Genomic DNA, 6,052 nt, shown 5'->3' on the forward strand with positions numbered 1-6,052 from the left:
ACAAATACAACAAAAAGATACATTCAGTAAGCAGCATTTATGTAGTTAATACTTTAGAGTAGTTCTACTTTTCTAGTCAGTTGAAACTTGTATAAAAGAATTAAACAGTGAATGCTCTTCAAGTCTTGCACATGTTACCTAGTAACCAGTTTAACAACATATAGTACTAAATATAATGATTTTTACTTGAGTTGCTTCATGTCCTGATCTAATGTTTTCATACAAATCTCTCAGTGACTCAGCGATACATTTACGGACTTACAACGCTAAAATCAGGGGTTCTATTCCCTATGATGGAGAGGGTGCAGAAGGTGTATTGTGTGGCTTTGGACTAAAAAATACAAACAAAATATTCCCTACCATATTCATAATAATTGTACAAGTGTCATTCTGTTAGTTTTCTTTGCAACTGGCATCTTCTTTTCCAAAATTATTGCCCGTTTATCTTTAGTGTTTCTACATTCAGTTTTTGTTTTAGCTATTTCATAATGATTATATCTGCTATTTAAACTGGGCATACACACAATTTATTTATGAAATAGCTTCCCAGAGCTAATTTTCTAAACTTCGGTTTAAACTAATGATAACTTAGTTTCTTACATTAATGTAAACAATACAAATAAAGTGTTTCTATACCATACACAGTGTTAAGTTCTGTTATTCTCAAAAAAGGTTAATTTTTATATAACTATTCATCTTCTTTTACAAATTTTGACCGTTAATTTACTTCCTTTGAAAGTTTTTTGTGATGTTGTGGGTTTCGAACGTGGAGTCAGAATTAAAACCAAGCAACATTGTATTTCAGTTAATCAAGAAGTTCTTTGTTATTTTATATTTACTTCTTTATAATATGATAAATAATGAATAGTGTAAACAAATAATTATATTATTATTATTATATTTCAGATAAAAAAGAGCAGTATATTAGTGTTAGTTTATTTTGCTCTCGGTTAATCATTATGTCTGAACGATTGTTTCGGGGCGTATTTACGATAGAAAATCAATACATGATTTCTGCTGATAGTTGTGGAAGAAAGAGTTCATTTGATTTTTATTTCAATTTAATATCACATCTTTTGCTTAGCTTGTTGTTTTATTATGAAAAATATTCGCAGGTTAACTGACAATATTCTACACCCACAGATGTACAGAGGTTAAGTACAAATTTGGATTCTCACAATGTCAATACAGTCTATGTCGCCATCCGAACCTACTCTATCTGAGTATAGAACATTTTAACAATAGCCCAATAGTGTAGTCATTATTTCAAAAGGCTCATCCTAAAGCTGTTATGTCTAAAGCACACACACACTTACTGCATGCTTTACATAATTCATCTAGTGTACCAGGACGACTGTTTCTCAGTGCCCGTTTCGACAGTCCAATCGCACATAAATCCATAAGCACTGCGTTTGGTGAATTGACTGATATGCTTTATATGGAATAGCATGAAGACCCATTTCTTTTTCCTGGTTGAATGGATATGTCATGGAAGAAACTTGTATAACTGCGTCTTATGTCACTTTTTCCAGACGGAGGTCCTTCTTTGTTATATTTAGTACTGTTGCCTGCAGCACAAGGACAACTATAGCCACAGACCTTTGTATTCTTGGATTCGTACTTGTTATAAGATACCGCACTTCAGCTGAGATACGACTTGTTGCAAGTCTCTTTTTGAATGGTCCCAAGTTGATCCATGTTCCTTTGAATTCCAATATGATAAAGTCTAGGAAATTCTAAATTCACGATCTGAACACATCTATATGATCTGAGTATACGAGTATTTTGCGACGGAAAGGGCTGTTGTATACTCTTTCCAAAATCAGTCAGTTTTGGGTGACAACATCACACTATCGTAGATAGTGTGATGTTGTCACGTCAAAATGTGATTCTGATACGTACCTTTACACCACGACGTTACATCGATTGTGACTGTGACAGACTTGCTGATTTAGGGTATTCAAAATCGTGTTAATATAACGTCCTCAACCCTGTGTACATGTTTGATGTTTAGCATTATGTTCCTTATGATGACAGTACTTTGTAAATAAATTCAAAGTGCAACTATAACAATTTCATCCATAATTAGTGGGGTGTGGTTACTACTTAGGTAACTTGTAAGTGACAATGACCAGCTTTTACAGTTAATTAAATAATTTCTTTGTTGTTATTACAATTTCAGTTTTTATAAACTTGGTTTTACTCACACTTACGATATATTTGTTATTTTTGTATAGTTTATATTTCGTGTCTTCACTTTCTTCCAAGAGCGTAAATATTTGTGTGTATTTAAGCTTGATGATTACATTTTAACATGTGTAATATTTTTTTTTATAATATAAAACGCTAAATTTCTTATTTAGCAAAATATTCGCTTTTTTATTTGTTTTCTAAATGTAGGTTAAGAAACACATATACCGAAGTGCCGTTATTCAGGCCGTTAAATGTTTCGACTGAATTTCTTTGATATTTATCTGGCATACCCGGCTACACCCTACTGAACGACTCTTGGCGTTACGATTTATTAACCATATATAAAATATGCATGCACACTTATTTAGTTATACCGAATTTTCTGATTTTCTTGGAATATTAATTTCAGAAAAATTCTCAACATGTTTGCTTTTAAATTGATAAAATACAACAACAACAAAATCCATCTTATGTTTGTTTGTTCTTTTAACTACAAAAATACCACTGTGCATGTTTTATGCTATCACACGCCCTCTTTGGGTGTTTTACCTAGAGTTGTTAAGACAGGAAGCCCAAAATACATTTAACACAGCTTAAATGTACATTAATGTTATTCTATTTATATGTACCTTTACTTATTATTTTTACAAAATTTATACAAATAAATAATTCAAGGTGCATTTGAGACTAAAGAAAAGTTATTACAGTACCTTTAAATCCCAGGTTTCTACCCGACGTTACCTAAGGCCGATTTATCCATATACGAGAATTTAAAAAAAAAGCAATAATTAAAAATATAGTATTTTATTTATACGTGTATAAAATATAACAAGAAGACAAGTGTTTGAAATTATATTGTATCTAACTGTGTTAGTGCCTTAGTTACAACTATCTGATTAATATATCTCTCATACGTGTAGTTATAATTTTTTACTATTTTCAGTTAATACAGAATGTAATTAATTTTGAATACATTTTCTTTCTTAACACTGTTATACTTCCCATTATTAAAGATAACCTGTTGTGAAAATGTTTAATCGAACTGTTTTAGACGCATTTTTGTATATATCTATATGTGTTAAAAATTTCGTTTCTTTTTCAACAGAGGTGAAATTGAAAAGAGAATAACGTAGATGCCTAATACATTCTTTGATTGGCCGTACCATCTGTTGTGGACTATAATTTCACCTACTCAAGACTCATCAGCACATCTTGGATCCGCAAACCAAAGAAATACCATTAGGCCTGTTATAATGTTGAAGTGTATAAATTGTATATAATATATATAACTTGTTAACTAATTATTAGTATTATTGCATCATTATTGTTTGACGTTGTAACGGTCGAAAATAACATGCCGCTATAACTAGGTGGCACTGGTTAGTTACTTTACATAAATCCAGCTGGCCGATTATGATCATATTTAGTAGTTTGACAAACATGGCATGACAACACAAAACTGTTAATGTCCTTTCTCATACCAGGCCAATAAACATGTCTGGATATTTTGTCTATTGTTTTTCGGACACCTAGATGACCAGCCGTAGGATGATCATAGAATTTGATTAACATCGAAAAGTCTCAATGTTTTGGGAATACCTGGTCTGAATTCACCGTTGCTATCAACCCCTTTTTGTGTAATAAAGAACATTATCATTCAAGACAGTGTTTGGATTTTCTTACAATCTCTAAAACTGTATTAGAATCATCTGGTAATAGTACAGTTTTCAAATAAGAGTATATATGCTTATATTCCTCATCATTAGCTTGTTCAGTAGGCAATTGTTCTCTAGTGTTAACATTGACAATGGCAACAAATTTAGGTGTTAGCTTACCGACGTACAATTCTGGAGTTTCTTCTGAGGGATCAGTGGGATAGCTAGATGAGGCATCAGGTAACTGATTCTCTTTTCTTTTTCTGTAAAGTATTTCAAATGTTAAGTCCTGCAATTTTGATGACCAACGCATCATTTTACCAGTTAACTTCGGAGCTGTCTCCAACCATTTCAAGACCACGTGGTCAGTTATAACTGTAAATTCTTCTTCATCTTGGTATATCTTAAATGTTTCTATAGCCCAGACTACGGCTAGATATTCTAACTTTGTAGTTTTATAGTTTCTTTCTGGAGGGTTCAGTGTTGTAGTGGAATATGATGACATAGATCTGCGCTTAATCTAACATTTGAATAATCAGTATGCAAAAAATAATGGTTACCTTTTCTTGGAAGTTGCAAAACAGGGGATTCACATAGAGCGTGCTTTAATTTCCGGAATGTATACTCACACTGGAGGGTCCCTTTCCACCTGATCCGCTTCCTTCATAACTGATATACAGGTTCAGCAAATGTAGCACAGTTTGGAATGAACTGATATACCAGGCACACATACCCAAGAATGTGCTTAACCCTTACAATTTGCAGTTTCTTAAAGTTGGAAAGTCTTTAATAGCTTTCATTTTGTCATTATTTGTGTATTATTTCAGAAGAAATTTAAATCCCAAATATGATACTTCTGGTTAGCAAAACTTGCATTTAGAAACTTTTACAGTACGATTAGCTGTACGTAACTTGTAGAAAATCAATTCAAGGTTTTTCAAGTGTTGTTCAAATGTGAGTGAAAACTCTATATTATCATCAATATAAGCCTTGGAACATTCAGTTGCTCCTGGTAAAACCTTATCCATAAGTCTCTGGAAGTTAGCAGATGTATTTTTAACACCAAAAGTCATCACTTTAAATTGATAAAGTTAATTATCTGCTATGAAGGCAGTTTCAAGTCGATCATCCACCTTAATAGGTATTTTCCAATATCCAATTGATAAGTTTAATGAAATGATACAGATTGCTCCTGACAAAGCATTCAAAATATCATTTATATGAGGCAATGAATAGCGGTCAGAATCCGAGACGATTTAACTTCTTGTAGTCAACACAGAAGCTAAAATCATTAGTCTTCTTCTTAACACTGGAGAAGCCCAAGAAGAAGTGGATGGTTCAATTAACCTATTACAAAGCATTTCATTCACACTTGATCGTGTAGCACTTGTAATATAGTGGGAGAATAACGATAAAGTTTACTAAACACTGGCTTTTCATTCGTAGTTACAATACTATGTTCAGACCAACCTGTGAGGCCAGGTTTATTGTTAAAAATATCTGCATATTTCAACACAAGTTGCTTTAATTGTTCACAGTCTTTACTCTTTAAATGTGAATATTGTATTTCTCAAATCAGTATTTTTCAGCCTCGGATCCATGCCTAACACATGACACACTTAATTGAAGAACATTTGCTTCGTTTTGCTGAATGAAGTCTAATCTAATAAGACAAAATGCAGACAAAACTTTGACGACAGCAAAACATTGGTTCACAACGCTACTTGTTACCAAAAGTTTTGCTTCAAAATATCATAGTGGTCTATGGTTAGTCTTTCCATCTGCAAGACACATGTTATCTTTACTCCAAGTTTTTAATTGAAGTGTTGGATCATCTGTTGCCATATATTATCATTTATTACTCAATAACCCGATCCATTATCAATACGACCTACTATAATTAATTATTACTACTAATACAACTACTACTACCTACCATTAATTTTTAGGGTTAGGTGTGACACAGCATGCTTCAAGCTTGCCACATCAGATTCACTAACTTCTATAGTAACACAGTTATTTTCAAACATTAGTTAACTTTTATTTAACTGAACTTAAATTAATGCTGAATTAACCACTCGACAATGAATTGAGAAACAAACAATCCAAAGCCACAACTCAACCTCTATAAAAGAGATTCCTGTTCGGGCGCCAGTGTAACGGTCTAAAATAACACACCGCTACAACGTTTATTTTTTGGTACA

The 6,052-nt window shown here is 32.5% G+C and overlaps 1 long non-coding RNA gene across 5 annotated transcripts in view; it reads left to right on the forward strand.

Moving 5' to 3' along the window:
* Positions 1-3,854, forward strand: part of LOC111085975 — a 115,375-nt gene extending 111,521 nt beyond the window's left edge. For all 5 annotated transcript variants that reach the window (XR_002610742.1, XR_002610741.1, XR_002610743.1 and 2 more), the window contains one exon: positions 3,299-3,854. This is a non-coding gene — a long non-coding RNA (uncharacterized LOC111085975). The remainder of the gene's footprint in view (positions 1-3,298) is intronic.
* Positions 3,855-6,052: the final 2,198 nt, after the last annotated feature.

The sequence above is a fragment of the Limulus polyphemus genome, unplaced genomic scaffold, assembly GCF_000517525.1.
Source record: "Limulus polyphemus unplaced genomic scaffold, Limulus_polyphemus-2.1.2 Scaffold752, whole genome shotgun sequence".
Taxonomy (NCBI): Eukaryota; Metazoa; Arthropoda; class Merostomata; order Xiphosura; family Limulidae; genus Limulus; species Limulus polyphemus.